Source organism: Ochotona princeps, chromosome 26, assembly GCF_030435755.1.
Source record: "Ochotona princeps isolate mOchPri1 chromosome 26, mOchPri1.hap1, whole genome shotgun sequence".
NCBI lineage: Eukaryota > Metazoa > Chordata > Mammalia > Lagomorpha > Ochotonidae > Ochotona > Ochotona princeps.
The window spans coordinates 10,065,171-10,088,769 of NC_080857.1; positions in this window are offsets into that span (position 1 = coordinate 10,065,171).

A 23,599-nucleotide genomic window follows, 5' to 3' on the forward strand; every position below is an offset into this window, starting at 1 on the left:
TTAAAAAGATGAAAATCTTCTATTAAAATCTTTTATTTTTATTGGGAATTCAGATATACAGAGAGGAGGAGAGACAGAGAGGAAGATCTTCCATCCATTGATCTGAATGGCCACAACGGCTGGAGCTGAGCTGATCTGAGGCCAGGAGCCAGGAGCCAGGAGCCAGGAGTTTCTTCTGGGTCTCCCATGCAGATGCAGGGTCCCAAAGCTTTGGGGCATCATCGAATGCCTTCCCAGGCCAGAAGCAGGGAGCTGGATGGAAAGCAGGGCCGCCAGAATTGGAAACAGCACCCATACAGGATCCTGGCATGTGCAAGATGAGTTCTTAAGGCACTAGGCTACCGGACTGGGCCCAAAGGATTTGATCTTAGGACAGCACAGGGTCTGTGTTGGAAGAAACTGAAACAAGAACAGATAGACTGAAACACACAGTGAACACTTCCAGGGAGGAGACTTTAGTGTGTTCCTGTGAGGTGACAGGGGTGATAACCCCTCAAGTGCGGAAGAACTTGGGCTATTGCAGCGGCAGACAGAGGGATTTCATGAGGGTTTGAATTTGAAAGTGAAGATTCTGAATGGGGCTTTGACCAGTAACTGTTGGCCTCCCTCCCGGCCATAGGATTCGCTAAGGTCATGTCTGCAGGTTGGGGTTAAAACACAAAGGTAATTATAGTCAGAGAGCTTTCATGCATTGAGAGAAAGCTCAGGGGAGTGTGTGGTGAAGTCATTCTTCATTCTTAGTGACATGTGCACAGACGTGTTCAACCACAGGCTCATCTTTCTGCGTGGCCCCACTCATGGGTAAATTTGAGTCCTTTCTTTGGCCCTCAGTGATTTTTTTGTGTGTGTGAATCAAAGGAAATTCATTGTGTGCTAAACAGTTGCAATGTATTCGTAGCTTAAATACATGACATTTACCTATGATGAAATACTGAGGCTAACAGAAGGTTGACAGACTTTAGCCATGCATCTCATGCTCCAACATGAAATAAAACTAAGTGGAACAGTTAAAATGCTCCCTTTAAATGCCAATCCCCACTTTCCAGTGTAAGCCCCCTTGTAATTATTTCATGAAAATAAATTGAAGAATTCCTCATTACATATTCATTTTCTGAATCCATTTTGCTCATCAGGCGGAAATAAGGGGTAGGTGAGGGCTTATTAGGGAGTAAGCGTATCTGATAAGCATTAAATTATTTCTGATGGCTTTATGTATTTAATAGTGTTAGCAAATTAGCTTGGTCTTTGATCTCGTGGAGCCAGTGTTGATGAGGACTGTAATTTTAACCCTGCTTTAAACAGAATACTGACCTGGGACACAAGGTAGGGTGACTGAAGAGTTTGTCTTTGCCCTTCACTCTTGACCTTGAAAATGATCCCCCCCCCCCTTTGGCAGTTGTTGTCTGCCTCTCTTCCCTCTGAGTGATAGTCTTCTGACTCTGCTATGGTTTGGGTATTGTTTATTTCTCCAAAGCTTCATGTATTTGGAGACTTAATCTCTGGTGTGGTCATGTTGGGAGGTAGAACCTTCAAGAGGTTGAGCCTAAGGGGAAGATTTTTTAGTCAGCTGAAAATATGCCCTTGAACTGTATTAGGGCATTTTCCCCTGGGACCTCGGTTAGTTTTCATGAGAGGATTGTTCTAAAAGCCTGAGCCTGGCCCCACCTGATCCCTCTCTGGCTCCGACATTCACATGGGATGCGCTCATCCTGTGTGTGCTTCTACCATTCATCATGGGACTGTCACCACAGCCTGTGTCGGGATACATGGACTTTCAGCTTCCAAAACTTGAAGCCAAAATGAATCTCTCTTCTTTGTAGCCTGGCCCAAATAGTTCAGGATGGTGACATAAAATTAACAAAACTCAAAATGCTTTCTACAAAGTTGTCCTTGACCTATTCATGTTGCAGATAAATACCATGTCACAACTCCCCTGCCTTCTTGCATTGCCTTACAGGTATCCTGCTTTCTGTTACTTGTCTCCTCATTCTTTTCAGTACTGGGACACAAAATCTGATTGTTGTTCAGTTAAGTAAGTACTATTTAGAATGGTTCTATCCATGTTCTATTTGCTTTGCATTTAGTTCATTATTATGACCCACTGTGGTGCTTAGTGGGGAAAATGTCAGACTCTGGTTTGTTAAATGTGGTTTGTTCCTATTAGAAGCAGGGGATAAATACACAATTGATAGGTAATCATTATGTAATATACATAAACTGTTTATAAGCCATGAAAGAGTCCACCTGATGGATGGTGGGCAAAGGCCATGCACAAAGGCTGTAGTGATTTGTTGCCACTGGAGTGGCCTGGAAGAATGAGGAAAGGTATGCCAGATGTGAGTTCTGAAAGCGGCTGGATGACGTTGCAGCCAGAACTGCCAGCCTCCAGTGCTTTTGTTATGACTGTAGCGTTGTGAACATAGGAGGTCCCCTCCCACTTGCAGTTATCTCTAAAGTTTATGTCACACCCTGAAGCGTAGAAGATGGAATCCCAAATCTTTCCACCTTGGGGCTTATTGGAGAGGAAATGGACATTTCCAAAGAGATGTTATAACAAAAGGAACATTTATTTATAGGAGGTAAAACAGTGTTCATAAACTTCCTTGCGAAAGTGTTCAGTGATGGATGAGTGGGAGCTCTTAGAACTGCTCTTCTGAGAAGTGATCAGTGGAACCAGACTCAGAGGAAGCCAGCTTCTCACAGCCACTGATGTAACGGAAGGGGCTGCTGCTACCCCACCTAAGCAAGAAGTGAGGGGACAAGGTGTGTCTCTAGCTAACCTTTCTTACCTGCTGAGCACTTCTGGGCCAACCTTACCATAAGCCAGTGAGTAAAGAGACCAGGTTATGACAAGTGCAGAGCCAACTATTCATAGGGCACAGAACAAGCAGACCATCTGGGAAAGGTTGAATCTCATGGTGTGGATCGGTAGGAAGGAGAATGCAGACTTTACAACACTTCAAGAACACTTTCTACCCAAAACTACATGAACCCACCTTTAACGCTGGTGTAGTTATCATTTGCTCAGAGGAGTTGGTTATTTGTAATTTCTAAGAGTAACAAGGAGTACAAAAAGGATTAATAGAAAAAGCGTTGTACAGAATGCTGCTAAGTAGCAAGAAGGGCTTTGTTGCATTCATTGACTTTAGCTCCTGGAATAAATAGAATCAAAAAAGGGAGAGCCGAGAACTAATCTCCAGAGACTTCCATGCCTGAGGTTGCTGTTTCCCGACCCCCTCCCATGACTGTTATCCATTCTTCCCTGCAGTGTCTGTCTAGGTTTATTTTATTAATCAGCGGTCTCAACTGAAGGTGAGAATTTCTCAACTATCTTGCTTAAAGGGGGATTCTCAGATATAAGTGGAAGCCATTGGGTAGACTTCTGTGGGAGCCCTGTAAGAAGTTCTCTCACCCAGGAGGTGGGGTTCTCTTCACTCCCTGCGCTTTCTTTTCTTCCTTTCTGGAATCATGACGTGGGTCCCTCTTATGTCCTCGAAACTAGAAGCTGTGACCTATGGAGGAAGGCGCTCACCTTGCACTCTGTTGATTCTCTCTTCCCATCAGCCAAACACAATGCTAATGGATGCACATGCTCCCAAGTCAGATCCTCTTACAATTTCATGGCAAGGGTATAGGACCTGGCAGCAAAACATTCATGACAGGTGTTTATTGTCTTTACACATAACAGGTGCTTGTTGGGGCGGGGAAGGGATGGATTGCGTGTTCAAGCAATGGTTTCTTCCATATTACATTGCTTACTGATGGTATGACAAGTGAATTTTCTGAACTTCAACACCGAGAGTCTTCTGACAAGCATGAACACACATAGAGGAAAACTAGGAAATAATATTTGAAGTAGAGACTATGCCAGAAACAATAAAGGAGCATCCTAAGGCTATTCATAAGTTTATTCCTCAAAATAAACACTGTGATGTTAGAGCATTGAATGAATTCTAGTGGATTTCTTTGTCCAGAGATGTACAAACCACTGGCCTGATGGCTTAACCGAATTTAATATTTGTTTTTAAACCTTTTGTAAACATATTCTTTTGTTTACACATGTATTTTCATAATAATGAGGATAGATTGCAGCTATCCTCTCTTATTTTACAAGTTTTCATTGCTAGCTTTGTGTTCGCTTGGCAGAACTGAACAGTTCCTACTGAAGCCTTCTGGCCAGCAAGGCTTACGATAGTCATTATCTGACCCTTTACTGAAAATTTTGTTGTTTTTTGCTCCTTTCCACAATGACCACATGGTGCATGAAGGATCTTGTGCTCCTTTTGAAGTTTACGTGATTTGGTAGTTTGAATTCTATAAAATAGCAGTAAGACCATTAGTGGGATTTAGTTTGTATTGGTTTTTCTATTCCCATCCCTGTGCCTCCAATTAGAGCATTTCAGATCAATCTGTTAGTGTTTCGGTGACTACTTAGGCAATTACTGGAGCCATAACTGATAATCATTCATGAATAAGATTTGTTTTGGGGATTTTTGAGAAATGAATTACTGAAACAAGAGTAGAGTGTTGCAGTTGCATAAAGGTAGTCGATTTGAAAGTTGTCACTTTGTGCAGAGGCAACGTAGCGCAGGTTTATTTGAAGTGTTGAGGAAGGAGAGGCACAATAAGTTGACATAGAAAGTCCCTAAATCCTGATATATTATTAATTCATTCTAAATTATGACCAGTAGAAATAACTAAGCAATATATTCTGATGGGATCTAGATTTTACCTTTTATGTGGTAATGCATTTAAGATGTCCTGATTCGATAATCAGATCTAAAACCTGGTTCCATCACTTAGATAACTTGAACAAGTTGTATATTCTGTGTCCGAGTCCGTCTTTTTACAATTAATATATGACAAAAATAATGGTATCTCGCTATTGGGATTATTGGAAGAATCAACTAAATTGCAAAGAAGTTAGGACAGAAACTGGCAAATTTCACTCAATAGATGTTAGCTGTTATTGTTTGAGTCATTTTTTTTAGTCTAATATTCTGATGTCTCCAGTTTTCTTACTATCTCATAAGGCCAGCCTGGTCACAGGCAATGTTAAATATTTCACAGCAATTGGAGATATGTTCATATATTGTTTATTTCACTATTAGAAACTCAATTAAGAGGCTACTGTAAGGTGAAAGTCACATTCTAGGTACCTTACCCCCTGTTAAAAAAAAAAAAGCATGGCTTTGTGTTTATAAAGTTGCAAGCATATCTATTCATTAAATGAACTCACAGTTTCTGTTAAGTTAGAGAATAGAATATTGATTTAAAACAAACTTTAGGAAGCTTATCTATCACTCTGAACAAATAAAAACTTATATGAGATTGGATTTTATTGCATGAGACAGGAAAAAATATACTCCACTGAATACAGCTTGTGTTTGTAAGGCCAAATTCTAGAGGTATCATCAATATATTGGGTTCCTGCTTTCACTTTTTAATGATTTCTGTCAACTCTGATAAAGATGCAGTCACTTTTTATTGAAGCTGAATGCACCCTGCTCCTCACTTCTTTTTAAACACACTGACTGTACCTTCAGCCTGTCACTATCCCAGGATTGACGTTTCTGCCTGTTAGATTTGTAAGTGCTGGGGAATCAATGTGTTCCTAGGAAATTTTGTTTCTCTTATGCTGTGGATCTTGAGCTTTCTCTGTGTGGAGTTGATCCCTCTTACAAACCACTTGCAGGAAGAATAAAGGGCTGTAATTGGTAATACTCGATTCCTTTGCTTTGCTCTCTTTTCTCAGGCCCTAGGAACATAGTTAACAAAACTTTAGTGAAAATCTTTGTTAAACTTCATTCAGCTTGGAGTAGGCATTATGAGGTAGCAGGTTATGCTGTTGCCTGGGATACCTGCATCTCATATTGAAGGGCCTGGGAACAGGACCCACCTTTCCTTCTGATCCAGCTTCCTGCTGACATACTCTCTGTGAGAAATAAGATGGTGTTCAAGTACTTGGGTTGCTGCTATCCATGCAGGAGAAGTGGATGGTGTCCCTGGCTTCTCCCTGGTCCAGCCCCAGCCCTAGTTTTTGTGCGCATTGCGAAAGGGAATCAACTTCTTAGTAGTATAATTCTGGAGTCCAAGCTTTCGTAGCCTACAGCGTTGACATTGTTCAGAAGTGATGGTTCCCATGTGAGTTCTGTCTGACCAACGGTGTTAGATAAGAAAGGAAGCAAACTAATTTCATTTGATACTACAACATCAAGTTCACGCTCCTCCCTGGAGCTGGAGTACTACATCGCATGGAGCAGCAGCAACGGACTGTGGTATGATGGTGACTCGGTCAGGATGAGAAGCAGTCAGGCAAAAGGAACCTGCAACCTTCACAGTATATACAGAACATAGCAGTTCTGGTCTGTGATGACTCAGGTTTCTTCAGGAAGAGAGGTTGTGTTTTGTTTAATTGACTATCATTTTAGCACTTGCTGCAGCAGCTGAACTCTCACCAAAGCAGAATGTGGGAGTTAGACATGGGGTGCTACCACAGTCAGGTATAAAATATAAAGAATGAACTTGTGAATTTGGGGATGAGCAGCCATACAGCTGTTATGGTTTGAGTGTGGTTTGTTTCCAGAGGCTTTGTGCACTGGAAGTTTTGAACTCGGAGAGCTAGTGGGAGATGGTAACCTTTCAAGGGGCGAGGGCTTGTGAGCAGTTCTTCGGTCTATGATAGAGCCCTGGCCTCGTTGGCGCACCCTGGTGATTTGATCTCTGCTGGCATGCATTGTTTCTATCATTCTGTCTGCAATGAGACCATTATCCAAGGCTGAATCGGCGAGGTTGTCTGATCTTGTATTTTCAATGTCTAATAAATACTGGCTGAATACATATCTTTATAAAGTTAGTTGTGTTAGTTATTTAACTACAGTGATGAAAATGGATCAGTACAATGAACAAGATAGCACATGCTGGGGAGTTAGTGTTACTTGGTATGGTTTAGAAAAGCATTTGACAACATCCTTGCTTGAAGTATTCCGAAAAGCAGGTCTCATGCCAATAGATTTCATTTCTACCAGAATCAGTTGAAAAAAACCGGGATGCTGTCCTGTGTTGAATATTTTTTTTCTCTGTTTAAAGGACCACCAGAGATTATCTCATGTGGGTAAGGAAGTAATGAAAGCATCAATGGCCCTGAGCCTTTTTCAAGGGCCTCCTTGAGTGTGTTTGGCCAAACAATGGGAGTCATTCCCGCTGCAAAATCACAAACACTGTGTTCTCATGCCGGACTTTGTTTCAGTGGCCTAAAGTAAATCTCCATCAGGGGAAGGAAGGAAATGGTTGGGTAGTTGATAGAGGCTAATACATAAATGTGAAGATTTTCATTTACAAAAATAGATCCAAGGCACACTTGTGATTATAGTTACTTACACTTGGAAACATTTGGAGATAAGCACATCTTTAATTTTTGGAGGAAATAGTATTTGCAGAGCAATAACACAACTGGTCAGCAGAAAAATGTTATAGTTCAACCCCTCAAAAGTTCTTTGCTGGAGCTTGCACTCTGCCATGTGGGCTTTAAATCCCCCAAACTATAAGCTAAAAATAAACCATTTTATTCCTAGAAAGCCTACATTGGCTATTTTGTGATAGTGATAGATAGTTGACTAATACAGAGGGTGTCCCATGTCTGGAAGGAAAGTTATGCATCACTGTTTGGTTAGTAGCAGGGGATGCTTGTAGCAGAGATGACTAATTTCCTCCAATAGACATCTTTTCTTTTTGAATTGCAAGGACTCCCCCGTGTGCAAGGCTGTCTGTGGCTGATTTGACTAATTGATTTAAGTTCTTCCCTGTGATTGCACCTGTGAGTGGGAGATCCGTGTACTAATTCTTGGCTTAAGTTTTTTTTTAAGGTTTATTTTATGATTTTATTTTTATTGGGAAGTAAGATATACAGAGAGGAGGAAACACAGAGAGGAAGATCTTCTGTCCATTGATTCATTCCCCACGCGACCACAACGGCTGGTGCTGTGCCCAACCGGACCCAGGACCCAGGACCCAGGACCCAGGAACTTCTTCCAGGTCTCCCACACGGGTGCAGGGTCCCAAGGCTTTGGACTGTCCTTGACTGCTTTCCCAGGCCACAAGCAGGGAGCTGGATGGGAAGCGGGGCTGCCAGGATTAGAACTGGTGCCCATGTGGGATCCCAGGGTGTTCAAAGCGAGGACTTCAGCTGTTAGGCCATCGCGCCGGGCCTTCTTGGCTTAAGTTTTAAAAGAAATAAACATGTTCTGCCTGTTGGATTGCCTCTTTCTCTTCTCTATGTCTGCTGCCTAGACTATGAGTGTGAAGGCAGGATCTCAGGGAGCCACTGATGATTGTGGATTTGAAGCTGCAGCTTGAATGAACCACCATACCAGACACCAGTGCCAGCTTCTGACACAACGGAGCCTTATACAGCTCTGGGTTGCTCTGTATGGACTCTTAACATCAGAGAAAAATAACCTATCCCAAGAAATCCACTCTTATCTTGGCTTCTGTTTCAGTAACTGACATGGTAACTTAAGCAGCCTGACAGAACACTCTTTCTTCTGAAATGGAGATCTTAAGTGGCTGACAGCTCCTCCTTCAGATTAGAAATGTGGGAACATTAATCGTTGAGCTCAGAGATTGTCCTGTCTTCCCCCGAATGCTACACGGAGAGGACGGCATAGCGACACAGTGGCATGTCCCAAGGTCCTATGCAAGTGCCAAGATGCCACGTTGGGGTGATATTCTGTGCCCTCATCATGGAGAAGCTGCTTGAAGTATGCAATGTGGCTGCCCTAAGCATACTGCCTGTGAGCAGGCACCGTCTGTTAGAACTGCAGTGGTACCAAGAGCTGGCAGGGCAGAGCTGATGTAATTGAAAAGAGGGCTGTGACCCCTGCTTTTTCCCAGGAATCTTTCCAGCTGCCACCTTGGACGTGCCAGCTGGAGAGGGCTGCCCCAGCTCACTTGCTCTGCCTCCAAACTGTTCAAGCCCCTAGGTTTCTAGCACAGCTTGAACATAAGCAGTTAGCTGCTTTCTATCAGACAGTTTCACTGTCCACTAACTTGGTGAAGAGATAGAATGATTTTGGTCTCAAAGCCAGGGGATTGGCATGAAATTTTGCAGTTTCTTCCTATGGATTTATAGTAGGACATATTATTCAAGGAGAGGTTTTGGAAGGAGCTTAGGATTTTGTTTAAATAATTTACATTTTCATTATAATTCTGCCAGAAGCTGGGCTCTGGAGTTAATTAGCTTTCGGTACAGTTCCTGGTTCTTCAGTGTGTGACTCCAGACAACTTAAGCTGTCCAAGTGTAAGCCTTAATTGTATAATCTGAAATATGGAGAGTTTTGCGATAAATATACTGACTTAGCTCATATACAAGTGCCTGGTTTAGAGCAAGCTCCAGCGTTGGATATTAGCGATATTTTTTATTATAATTTTGCACCTTGCTAATTATGTGACTGAGTAATCATGAGAGTCTTGCTGTTACTGAAACTGAGGGAGTCCCAGAAATTCTTGATGGGGATAATGGTAGTTACGGTAACTTATTTATGATAGAATCAAGAAATCACAAGGCAATAAAGCAAACTCTTTTGAGCTGAATATCTTGAGAGAGGAGTGGAAAAAAATAAATCTGCATTCAGACAACAAACAGAAAAGTTAGCAAGAAAATGTAATTATAGAATCTTATTTGAATGTAAAATTTTGAATCAGTGCGAATTTTTTTCCCATTATATGCTTTTTCCATTAACTTTTTGAATAATGTTTAGAGGGATAAATTTCAAAATTACTTTGCACTAAAATGCATTTATCTCTTGATTCCATTTTCCAAGAACATTTTGAGATCTCCTTAAGCTTTTTTGTATTTGTTTTTGTTATTATTGTTTTCCATGATGTGGTTTTGTAGGTGTAAGGATTCCCCATCTACCTCCCCTTCCTTCCTCCCCATTCTGCTCTACCTCATTTTTCTCCCATATTGTTACAGTCGTGTGGTCCTTCAGCAGCTGTCACAAGCCCGACATTCTTTTATTTAAGTGTATCACGGCATGTAGATATTGGCAGTGGTGGAAAATCTAGTATCATATTGTCAATGTATATTTAACAGTTTGATTGGGATGCTTTCTATTCAGAAAATGACTTCCATATTTTAATGCTAACTGTAGGTAAGGCTTTCTTTTAAGTGACCAAAAATGCCTGCTTAATAGGGCTTACATTCGAATGGGACAGCCATTCAGTAATGGATGAAGAATTACTTGTGGGCAACCAACTGCTTCAAACTCAGGACATTAAGAGGCAACCCAGAATCCAGATTGGAGTTTTTTGAAGTCTGATGTTTGAGGCTTTATGCTTCCCCTATGACTTAAAATCTTTGCCTAGAAAGCAAATTTGGATGGAATGGTCACAGGAATCTCCATCACAGCTCATGAAGAGAGTGAGCATGTATTCTATGTCTTTGTGTTCACTTTGTGATAAACACTATTTTTCTACTCACTGTAACTCAGCATTGTAAGAAGACCCCAGCAGTCAAGCCATATGGATTGTAGTTTAATCCATAGCTCAGCCTCTTCGAGCCGTGCCCTTGGATAAACTATGTGACCTGTGAAAGGCCAAATGGGTATAATGGCCCTGATTTTGGAATGCATCGGGTGTATTTTTCTGTTTGCTATGTATAGCTGCCCAGTCAACAACAGCTCATGTACACTTTAAAATGTGAGGAGGGGTTTGATTCTAAACAGAGGCCAGTGGAGAAAGTCTATTGGGAAAATATTCCCTGAACTTTGGGACAAGGACAGGACACAAACTGCAGAAGAGTGGGCAACACCCAAATACAGCTGAAAAATTCAGAGGAAAGCAGAGTAACATTCAAGTAAAAAGGTTCAGGAAGGAGCTTGGGATTAAAAAGCTATTAAATGGATGGAAGGTTAATAAAAATACTATTTTGAAATAAATGGAAGATCATTCAGACAGTAAAGGAGATAATTAGAATAGGATGTGGTGTAATAGCGAGTAGAGTTTGGGAAGAGCAAACTAATAGAAATGCTGTTAGACTCGAGCCCTTACCTGTCTTCAATCTCACCCATGGATGAGCAGAGCTCTGAAAGGATGCCTGATGATTAGCTAAGGGCCTGCAGGATAGGCCTTCACCCGCTTCTCCAGATTTGCAATTATGTGGCTTGGGCATAATCTTCTGTTTTGGATGTGGGAGTCCGTCCAATAATGCTCATCTGCATGGTTGAACAAAACTTTGCTGAGCTCACTCTTCATGCAACACACAAGTGTTTTATTTAGCATTTCAGCCCACCTGCAGGTTCTGACAATTCTATTTCCCTTTGCCAATGGTTGTTTCTTGAGGGATGGATCGGTAGAACAGAAATAGAGAGGAAGTGGATTCAGCATCTGATAACCCTGCATTCCAGCCTTGCCTGTGCCACTGAGAAGCTGTGTAGCCTTGAGAAAGGCATGCCACACACCGCCTGCTTCGTAGGGTTATGTGTGAATTTGGGATTACAGATAAATACAGACCCAACTTATACTAGGTTCAATAGCAGTTACCTTTAATTTTAATTGATTGTGCAACACCAGGCATCTATTCATGATCTTCTGTTTAACTTACTTTCCTTTTAGTTTTAAATTGCTCTCATTGACTACCTTAAGATGAAAGCACCAATAATCATCTGTAACTAGCTTGAATTTTTGTTTCCCACTCATCGTATACTTTTTATTTTTAAGCAAATATTATTCTATTGGAAACCAATAGGAGTCATGGATGTAACATTAAGGGCAGAAGTAGGCTACACATAGTCTTTCTAAGCAGTATCGGTAAATATCATCTCAGATTTTGGGGTCTCCTTATTTCCTTGAGCATCCTTAATATAGCCACTTACGTGCACACTAATTTACTCTGCTTTCCCCATTTGTCTCAAGGACATCCTGAAATGTTTTTGGTCCTTTAAAACATTATGAGGCTTTTAGAAACAGATACTCATTGTCACCAGGAAACTACCCCTGATTTTTAAAAGTGTCTCTTTCAGTGGATGGAAACAAGCTTCAACCAGCAGTGCAAAGGCTTGTCAAACTCAATCTCTTGTCCAAACCTAATACTCACAGCATTTCCTACCGTGTTCAGAGTGCAGAGTAAGTGCTGACATGTACTTTCCATTAAATCCAAACAACAATGCTGACTGATTTCTAAGCTGAAAAGGGTCTGAGATTTTCCCAAGGTCCCAGAGCTGGTAAGTGGCAGAGCAGGCTTGCCTTTGGGCGTGTTGGCCTGTAGCCCATTTATAAAATATTTTTATTTGAAAGGTAGACAAACACACACACACACACACACACACACACACACACACACACACACACACAGATGCACTGCTTCACTGTCCAAATGCGCACAATTGCTGGGGCTGTGCTCGGGTGCCAGCAGCATGGGACTCAGTCATGGCCACCATCACCTGAGTTCTGGCCTCCTGCCTTCCAGGCTGAACCGGAAGTGGGGCAGGGACTCCAGAGTTGGATGGGGACACCCCTATCCTAACCAAGGAGGCCTCTTCAATAGAACTTCAGGGGAAGCACAACACTTTAAGGTTTCCTTGGACAGGATGTGTTCGGCTACATGACTATGCTCTGTTTTTAAAATAGGCTTTGTAAGCAACTCAGAGCCAGACCCTGGCTCTTCTCAAAGCAGGAAGCCACAGGCATCGCAGTCCAAATAATATGTAGAGGAGGTGAGGATAATGGAGGCTTCCATTTCTATTTTGAACTGTGGGGAAGAGGATGCCTTTTTCCCACTCTGCTATTTGCCATGCACACTAACTGGAAAAGATAACGGACCCACCGTGGCTGTCTCTCCCTCTGATAGCCAGCCAATCATTTTAGGCTAATGGCATCTGTCCACCTGTCTGTCTGTCTGCGTATCTTGGGCTCCGTTCCCTGACACTGAAGGAGAAATAGGAGTGGGAGAGACAGCCTCTGGCCTTTAAGTGTTTGCACAGGATGGCTGAGTGGAGTGAGGCACGGAGATAAGGGATATTTCAGGCTATTTTTTTTTCTGCTTGTGTGAATAGCACATGATTGATTTCTGAAAAACAAATTTATTTCCCTGCAGACATATTTTTATCATTTGCTTGAAGTCCTTTATGCCTTACTCACCGTATGTACAGAGGAACCAAGTCTCCTTTAAGAGGGGGGTGGAGGGGAAAATGGATAACACTTTCAACCAGAAAAAATATATATGAAAGGCTCTGCCAGATAAAATGTTCTGTGACCTATAAGCTTTGGAATGGGTCAGAGGGATTATCCCAAGGCTGACATTTAGAAATGATGAGATCCGTGGACTGCTGTGTTTGCATGTAGCACACCAAATGCCTTCCAGGAGTCCCCTTCCGGGGGAAGCCTCTGCTGAAGCTCTGAATGAATAGAAGGCTCTTGACCTGAGAGGTGAGAGCCAGACTTACAGGGCCACTTTGCGCTGACTTTTACAGGGTGAGAGATGACTTTATTTAAAGGGACATATTCAATTTAGTTATGCTCCTAAATTTATGTCCTCCTAAGGGGAAGAAAAAGCTTAGGTGAGGCTAATACAAATGGAAATTATTTCAGAGAGAATGGTGGAAGAGATTGATGATGGTCAGGGTAGGAGGAAGTAGAGAAACGAGAATTAAAGTACAGTGAGTGGGATATCGTTGTTTTTTTTTTTTTTTAGGGAGGCGGGGACAGGTAGCCTGATGTTTTACATTTAAGTGCATGTGGAGATGGTCGGGTAATATGATATTACCAGTTCTCTGATGTTTGATAACTTGAGAGCAATTTTTCAGGACTGCTGTTTTTTTCCCTTTAGTGTAAATCTATATCTCAATAACAAGCTACTTAAAAAACTCATAGAAAAAATGATATTAAAAAGGGAAGTTTATTCTGGTATAAATGAATTTTGAAATCTTTGCAGATTTTTCAGGAGACACATTTTCCATGATTTTTTGAAAATACCCAAGTAGGTATTTCAATTTTTTTTTTTTTACTAAAACAAGTATATCATTTCATTTCCTGTTCTGTGCATTTTTTTGAGTGTCCTTGGACATTCACTGGGATGCAAGATTTTGGTTTGCACCCCTTGAACAGGAAAATAAATAAGGAAACTTTCAGGCGTCCTCATCTTAGGATCTGCACAGGTGGAGGCCAAGCCACAGGAGAGCAGAAGCTCCAGCCATCAGGCCTGGCTTGCAAGGTATGTTTGCACTGGTGCGAAGATGCCTGGGAGGCTGACGTTTGGGGAACGTGCTTGCAAGCAGAGCAGTCTTTGGAATATCCGGGAGCTATGAGTTCTGCACGTCTCCCAGGTAGCTCTTTCCTCCAAAGTTTTCTCCTTCTTGGGACCTGCAGGGAATAAAGCATTTAAGGCTGCTCTGTAGCTCATCTGTTTGTCTGACCTCATCAGAGAGCAAACTAGTTGTCCCATAAGCTTGTAAAGGAGGCGAACAGTGAGATCTAGGATAGAAACTGCAACGTAAGTAAATTAAAGGAATAATTGAGAAATCAGTGATCAATAAAGGTGAATGCTACTTTTGTACCAATGATTGTGCTTATAAAGCCCGAGGTGACTAAAGAACCCTTGAAAAGTTAGGTGAACATAGTCAGATGCAGTTGTCTAGTTTGCTGTTTCATCTTGTCCTGGCTTTCTGATTCCAGGGTGATTATTTTAATGTCTTGATTTTATTCAATATTCATATCTATGCCCTTCCTTACTCCTTGAGTCATTTTAAATATATTCAGTTTGTTTTCTCTCTCTCAGATTGCTCTGTTTTCTCAAATTCTAAAACCTCAGTTTCTCTTGGCTCTGGCAACTGTCCCCTTGTAATGGACCATTGTCTTGATTGCTCCCGTATTCCTCTACACACTTTCTAGTCCTTAGCTATCCTCAAGCAGAACTGTGGGTATGAACCCTTTTATGAGGTTTGTGGGTTCTCTGAAGGGTGGCCTCAGGGACCTCTGGCCCAGAAGGGTATTCTGTTTTGGCTTTGCACTGCACAGGTGTTTTTGGGTGTCCCAACCTCAGTGTCTAAATCACAGGGCCACCTTTCCTGGTCCAACAGTTGGCCAGTTTGTACCTTCATCATGGACTCATGTTGCTTGTAACTGTAGCTGTTATACACACTGTGATCTTTTTCAGTGGTAACTTCCTTTTCTAGGATATTTCCCATGTCATGCTTACGCTGTTTTGGAGAGAGCAAGCAATGGGCCCAGGAGTTATCTGATTTTAGTTCGTGTATATTTTCTTTCTCAGACAGAAATGGGCTGTTAACAGATGTATTTTCACCTTGTTGGCCTTGGGCAGGCACTTTGCTTTGTTGCCTTGCTGCTCCTGCACCTGCTTCAGATTAATCTCGGTATCTTAGAAGAAAAAATACTTTTGGTTCCATGTTTACATTTTACTTTTGATAGTTCCAAACCTGGAACATGATAGTCTTCCCATAGATGTGTTCATTTATTTTTAAGCACAAAACTGCTTTTTCCATTAGATTTTCTTTTAAATTTTGTCATGGAAAGTGTATTCTGATATACTTTTGTGGCTCAGGTTCCAAAGTCCTAGACTTTGAAGCCTAAGAACGGGCACAATGCCTATTTCTGTGTGGACCAGTCTGTAGCACAGGAATAGGCTGGAGTGTGGTAGTTGTTGAACTCGGGTGAGTGTTGAAGTGACATGAAGACATTTTTCAGATCATCCTCTTCCCACTATATATTTTGCCATAAAATGGATAACGATTATCCTCTAAAATCTTGCTTGTGATCAATATTTTTAAGCAAGAGAACAATATTCGTCATTTCCAAGTCACTTGGAAATAATTCCGTGTCTATCAGTTTTTGTTTATATAAATGTAAAGGAGGCCACTCTGATATAATCTCATTGGCCAATTTCATGAAACTGTTTACCAACCTTTTCTGAGTTCTTCCCATCATTCCTTATTTTATGGTAGGTATAACAGTGATAAACATTTTTTTTATATAAACAAATAGCACTGACTGTAGCAGGCCTCTTATTTTAAGGGTCTTATGGAAGCATGTGGAGGATACATTTCTTTTAGTCTAGCTTAGACAAAATAGATAACTGCAAGAATATTACCAAAATATTAAATCAGAAGGAAATATTACAGAGAATCATGAAATCAAGGGAAAATTTTGATAAGATTTTCCTGAATGATAAATATTTTTATTAAAAACTCCAGTTCTCCAGTTTGTGATATCAATAATATGAGATTCTTTCCTATTAGATTTAATTTCAATAATTAGCAGAAAGGACTGGTTGACCTTGAGTCATGTAATCACACCACAACCAATCAGTCTGGTGTAGCAGTTGGCCGGGGTGTGATCAAATGTCCCCTCCTTCAGATAGTGTCTGTTTTCAGAATAGGTTGTGAACATTTGGCCCAGCCATGCCAGTTCTCCTTGGAGTTTCTGGATTTGTAAAAGCTCTAGCTCACCTGTTTCCACCTTCCTCTTCGTATATAGCCTGAGAGGCAGTTCTCAAAATCCGCTTGAGAGACTTGGATTGAGTTTCTGGGTCTCAGTGCTGGACTTGTCGGGGCCTCAGATGCTGTGGGCTGTAGTGGAGTGAAATCACAGATAGAAACTCTTTCTCTCTTTGTTTCTTTACATCTGCCTCCTCTATGCCTGTCAAATTAACTCTTTTTTAAAAGAATGAATAATGATGTTTCATGCATGTGGGAGTCCTGTTTAATAAAAAGAGTGAGAGAGGCTCTGTGATGGGTTGTAAGGATAGCTAGTTATTACACTTTAGACACAGATTCCTAATTATTTAGAACAATGTCATTTGGATATTTTACTTCTTTTCTGCACCATGTTATTTACTTAATGATTCGTGTTTTTGAATAGATCTTAATCTCCTTTGAAATTATCATTTGATCTAGCTGGTTATTTTATGTTACATCCATCAAGTTTGCTTTTAGTCACTATTGGGTTGCATCCTGTATTGTTTGATAGATTCCTTTTAGCTCATCAAATACCTTTCCAGGCAACTGGAAGTGAAAATGAATCTCTTAAAGTTCCTCCAGGAGGAAGAGAGCTGGATGGTCCTTTAGCATTCCCAAATTTTCTACATTGTGTTAAATCCATTCTTACTGCTGTCACCCTATTATCCGAATTGAGGAAATCTGCCTGCCATTTTTTCACAAGGACATTTGTGAGCACAGGGGTAGAGCAGGGGACTCAGTTAACACTCTGTTTCCTTATCACGTCACTTGATTTATCTGGAGGTGGAGGGAATGAGGTAGGCGATTTGACAGGCAGCGATAGCTCAGCAAGTCAGACTCAAATACCACTGAATGAGGATAAAACCATTAGGCGAACAGACCTTGTAAGTACCACTGAAAAGCAGGAATAAACCATGCAGACAGGGATAAGGCACCAATCCAAGCATTACAGAACTTTGTCCTGATTCAACAAACTCAACACATACACATGTATGCGTGCCTATCCTTCTCTGTTATTACTAGTAACCAGAGAGCTAGCTGTGAAAGTTCAGCATCCCACAACCTCAAGTGCCGACAACTTATTTTTATAGGGCAGCCTTAAAAAATCCAATGGGGTAAATCAGAGGAGGGGAAACAGTCCTGAAAAATGGATGAGGGCATATGATTTACTGCTATTCACACTTACTTGCTTTTCAGGCCCTTTTTTTTCAGCTGTAAGCTTTTCTGATAAAATGGGAAGTCAAAGCATTGTTGGATATGAGGACCAAAAAGGAGATTGTGTGTGTGTGTGTGTGTGTGTGTGTGTGTGATAATGTGGGTTAAAGAATAAGGTGATGATCTCTTGGAGCTTTCCGCAGAATCACCTGTTTCTGATCTGACTGCTCTTTTCTGAAATCAAAGTAATCAGGCTGCATTGTTCCTGTCCTCAACCATGTAGAGAATTCAAGAAGCTGGCTTAGTTTTTTTTTGTTTTTTTTTTTTTTTTTTTTTGCTTGCCATGAAAATAACAGCCCACGCAGGGCTGACATAGAAGCTTGGCATCGTCAGAGTACACTGAACTCAAAATCAAAGATCTAGATCAAACCCCTGTTTTGTTTCATATTGGCCATGAGATTTAAAAAAGAAAAAAAAAACCAGGGAGACCTGCTTCCTCTAGCCGTGCAACATGGGGTATAATAGTCTCTTTCATAGAACTGGTAAGAGAGTTTGAGTCAGCACTTAGGAAATCACTTCTCAAGATGCCTAATGCTTTACACACAGACACATCTTGCCATCACCTTCAGCTTTTTAATCTCTCAGTTGGACCTTTGATAAGAAGGCCCTACCAGCAGTACCTTCAGTTGAATCATTGCCAGGACCTCTTAACGTTCCTTTCTCTGGGTAATTTTTTCCCCCTTTGCATCATACCTAAAGTAATCTAGAAGCACACAGGTAAGAATTCGAGAAAGTGAGAGCAGACAGATGCCGTAGGGAGAGCGTCACTTCCTCACATTGGACAGCAATGAGCTGGTTTATTCCAGTGGTTCTTAGCGCTAATCTGACATTATTGGCCTTCACACAGCATGTGTGCAGTAGTGGCTTACAGATGTTTTCCATCATCAAGATCAAGAGTTGCTACTGGGGTCCAATAAAACCTGGGTGTTGCTAAACATTCTGCAATGCATAGGACCGGCTCCTAAACCAATCACATTGTCTGAACTATCAGTAACTCTGAGAAATACTATTTTGTTTAGGAAAAGATAACTTCCTTCCCAGATTCCTTAAATAGGTTTGGTTCATTGGCAAACTTCTGGTAAGGAGAGGGCTTAGCTATACCCCTTCTGCATGTTGACTTTCCCCAGAATCTCAACTATGAAATACCTGGGTTTTCAAAATGCTATCTTAGCTTATGTGATCTAATTTTCACACGTTTTTCTCTACATTGTCATTCTTAAAAGCTACTAAGGATAGCCAGAAAGAAATCACTCCTTTGATACAGTAATGTCCTGACGTTTAAGAATTCTTCCTTTTTAAAATATTTATTCATTTTTATTATTAAGGCAGCTTTACAGAGAGAAGGAGATAGAAAAAGATCTGCTGCCTGCTGGTTCACTCCCCAAATGGCTGCAATGGCCAAAGCTGACCTGAAGCCAGGAGCCAGGAGCCAGGAGCCTCCTCTGGTTGTCTCACAGGGTATGGGGTCCCAAGGCTTTGGCCCATCCTCTATTGCTTTTCCAGGCCACAAGCAGGTAGCTGGATGGGAATAGAGTGGCAGGGAAATGAACCAGTGCCCACATGGGAGCCTATTGTGTGCAAAGCAAGCATTTAGCCACTGGGCCCTAGAATTATTCTTATAGTTCACATGTCTTCAAAGAGGGAAGTTTTGAAAGTAAGTATTCTCTCAGCCTTTTCATTTTTGTTACCAATCTGATGCATTTGCTTGAGCTATTTTGAATTTTATCTATAATGAAGATAGAATACGATGCCTTTCATAAAATTCATGAAATCCTTCACTGAGTTGCCTTGTTTCAGAAAAATGCCACCATCTTAGATTCAATAGTAACTTCAATTAAAAAAATTGAAGTAAAACTTCATAAGTATGCAATATTACTCTTGCATGCCCTAGATTCAGATTTTCCAATTATTAAATTTTTATAACATTTATTTTTCAATCTCTAAGTTTCTTGAAACATACACACATTTTAAAGCTATTGAAGCATAAAGTTACATTCATGATGCCCCATTAATCCTAGATATATGTTTTCTAAAATTTTCCTTAATATTTCTTTAGAGAACCTCACTAATGCATGTTTTTTCTCATTAAGTTTTATTGATGTTTTAAAAAAGATTTATTTTTAAAAAATCTGTAAAGGCAGAGTTACAGAGAAAGAAGTAGGGATGGAGAGAGAGAGAGAGAGAGAGAGGCAGAGAGAGAGGGAGAGAGAAAGAAGGAAGTGAAAAAGACATGACAATGTAGTATGGTATTTGATTTTGTACTGGATTCTAGATTTAAAAACTCTTTAAAAGATATTGTTGATATAATAGGAGAAATTTGAATATGAGTTATATATTTTATAATGGCTTTGTATCACTGACAAATACCCTTTATTGTGCTATGATTCTGTAAGACAGTGTCTCTGGTTTTGAGAAATTCATTCTGCATGTTTTGGAGTAAACAGGGGTAGCATAGTATCCTATTCTGAAAAGTTTAAATAACAGTATTACCTCGGTGTTGGTTTGAATCCTTTTTCTACCCCTTAGCAGCTGAATGAACTTAGAGAAATCAACCTGTCTTTATGTTTATAATTTTCTCCTTTGTAAAACATAGATGTAGGAGTTAATGATAGTGTGTTTAAAATACATGATAAACTTTTAGCTAGACACTGAGTTGGTGGCTAGGCAGTATTTGCTAAGGCCAAATATTAGTGATAGCTAGTGAGGCCAGTAAAGAACCACAATAAGAAGCTTCCAATTATATGCAGATAAAGGGATTTGTTCTCCTGACAGAAGCTAAAAACTAAGCATACACAATGATATATGGTTACCACAGTCCCAAATCAGTCTTTAAGGAAGATCGCTTTCTCCTTGACATGCCAGGAGAGAACGTCCTAGAAGAGATGCATGCCTTGCACAAGGTCAGCCCTGTGCTTGCGAGGTAGCAGAGGGAGGCTCTAATCTTAGAGAGATTTCATATCCCACAATTCCCATGGCTGGGATGTTCTTAAGTCGATTGACATTATTTACAGTTTTTCCTTGTATTGACTTTTATGGGTGGAGGGTACTCTTAGCTTACTGCTTGCTGAGCTAAGTGCTTTTGTTTTGTGCTTTGAGCAGAATCCCTTATTCTAGACTCCAACATCAGTATATCCACTTTTTGTTTTCGTTGTTCAACACAATCATATTGATCATCTTCTATCTGCTGACTTCAGTATGACTGAGTGTTACATAAACATGAAGACATCCGTTTTTAATGGTATCATGAACCTTTATGGCTTTGCGGATTGAGATGATGTCTGGGCTAGCAACTGTAGGTGCTTTGGTGGCTAAAATTAAATTGGCACAGTGCTTTTCACACACATCTAGAATCCAGTACTCTTTGCTTTTCTATTCTTTAGACCCATTCACTTCTATACCATTCAGCTAAACACTCAGATTATTATTATTAGTAGTAGTAGTATGCTATTTCTCGGTCAGAAATAAGATACTGACCAGGTAGCAGTTGATATTTAGGTGACAGAGTTAAATGCTGTTCGGTATATACTTTGATGAGAACTTAGTGTGATTAGATTATTTTCCCTTGGTGTCATTGGTACTCTTAGATTCTGATCATCCTGGAACTCTACCCAAGTCTCCCATATAGGTAGCAAGTACTGTGCCATCACCTAGTGCCTCCTTGGGTATGTAGTAGCAGGATGTTGGATCAGAACTAGATTAGCTAGGACTTGAACCAGGCACTCTGATGAGGGATGCAGTTATCCCAAGCAATAACCTAACAGCTGCACCAAATGCCCACTCCTTTTAGGCTGGGACAGGCATAGCTGATATTACATCTATCTTAGGGCATTGGATAATGTCCTAACTTCAATTTTAGTTGGTTTGTTTTTTACACTCTCAGTCTTTTAAATTATTACTTATTTATACAATTATTGTTTTATAAATTTATCTTCTGTTCATTAAGCTTCACAAAATACCCTGTTCTATATTTTCATTGAAAGCTAAAAGACTTGGTGACATGTGTCTCTCACTGTTAAGAATTTAGATTAATGGTTCTCTACTAGGGATAATTTTTGTCGGCCTAAGATAGTTTTTGAAATGCTTGGAGGAGTTTGTTTGTCATAATATGGGGGTGCTTTCTGACATCAAATGTGACAGAGGCCAGGGATGCTGCTAAAACCTTATAATGTGCAAGACAACTCCCATACTCCAACAAAGAATATCCAGCTTAAAGTCAGTTCTACTGAGGTTGAGAAAGAAAGATACAGAGTCTTAGGACTCATGGAATTGGGCATAACATCCCATTTTAATCTCAAAACTCACTCACCTGTCTCTAGACACTGATGATAAAGAATCAGGGATTCTGCCTGGCTGGGAACCGCGAGGCCTTGGTTATTTGGTTTCCTCTCACGACACCGCTGAGAGACAGAGGACATTGCTGTTTTCCTGATGAGGTAACTCTGACTTGAAGAGATTAAGTAACTGCCAGAAAAAAGTGTTCATTTTTCATCTTTCTTGATGTGGAGCAAAGAAGTTATTGAGTTTTCACTGAAAGGCTTACTCTGGGCAGTTGGGTGTCAGGGCTAGCTTTCTTGGAGGAAATTCAAGTACTCCTTCTACAGAGCTGTCAAGCCTTGACTTGTCCTTAAAGGTGGGCCAAAAGTTCTTCCATCGTTTTTCAATTATGTGAGAACAACAGTTAAGGAGTTATTGATCTCTGGGGGGCATGTTGGTACAAGGACGTAAGCATTAGCCAAGAAATTAGACACCTGTGGTCACTAGTAATTTTCTCCTATTTCCGTGAAGCTATATAGAAATCTGGCTGAGTTTGAAGCTCTTCTCCACATGACTTTTTTTTCATTGCCCTTATTGGGCTCAGAGTTCTCCTGCACTCCTGGTCTCCTGGGTACTTACCCATGGTAATCCACCTTCATTCTACGTTGCTTCTTAAGGCTGTGTGCAGTTTCATTTGTGCTTATCATGTATTTCTGAGTGGGAGATGAATACATGCTATCAGTCAACAAATGTTCTATTGCCAAGAGACTTCTACTGCACCCACTTCTCTCTTTCACTTACTCGACTCCAAAATGATTTATTATACATTTCATGTATAGTATGTATTGTGAAAAGGGGATTTATAAATGAAACCATTAAATGCTGGAAAACAAAAGGTTTTGGAAGATGCTGTGCAAGTGAAGTGAAATAATACAAGTAAATCCTGTGTCACAGCTTTTGGCAGCCAGAAGCATATGCTCAACGAAATTAGGCATTATTAATACTGTACTTCTCAACACATAGGAATGTTATCAAAGGAGGAGGTGTTTTGTATAGGTTTGTTGTGTAATCGAAAGCATCCATGCTGGGACTTGAAATATGCAGCGAGATGCTGACAACTATGTATTTATAGCCTTTAGCAAAGAGGTTGGGTGAACAAGCATTTTTTCCAGATTCATCATCTATCAGCTGAGTTCCCTCTGGGAATATGTGACAGGAAGTACATTTTTACAAGTAAAGTAAACCACTGGGTCAACATTTTGAGGCAGAATCAGCCTCAAACATTCTTCTCAGCTCTCAGTGTAAATGACATTCAATTTCGTTGGAAATCTGTTGACCGCTGTTGGCTGGGCTGGGAATTCTACTGCAGGATTCCCGAGAATGATCATTCCCACGTGTCTTATCAGAGAATATCCTAGTAATAGTAAAGCTGCAGCTATCTAGAGAAGGCTCAGGGAGACCCAGTAAACAAACATCAGAGCCCATTAAGAAAAAGCAGTACGTTTTTGAATCTGGAAGAAAAATGGTTTTAGATGTACACTCATTGGAGATGTCTTTGCTCTGGGGCTTATCAGAAATGAAGAGCTTGGAAGGAAGAGAAAGCACAATATGTTAGCTGTCCTTGACAGAAGGATCCCTGTGCTGGCATCACACCATGCTGC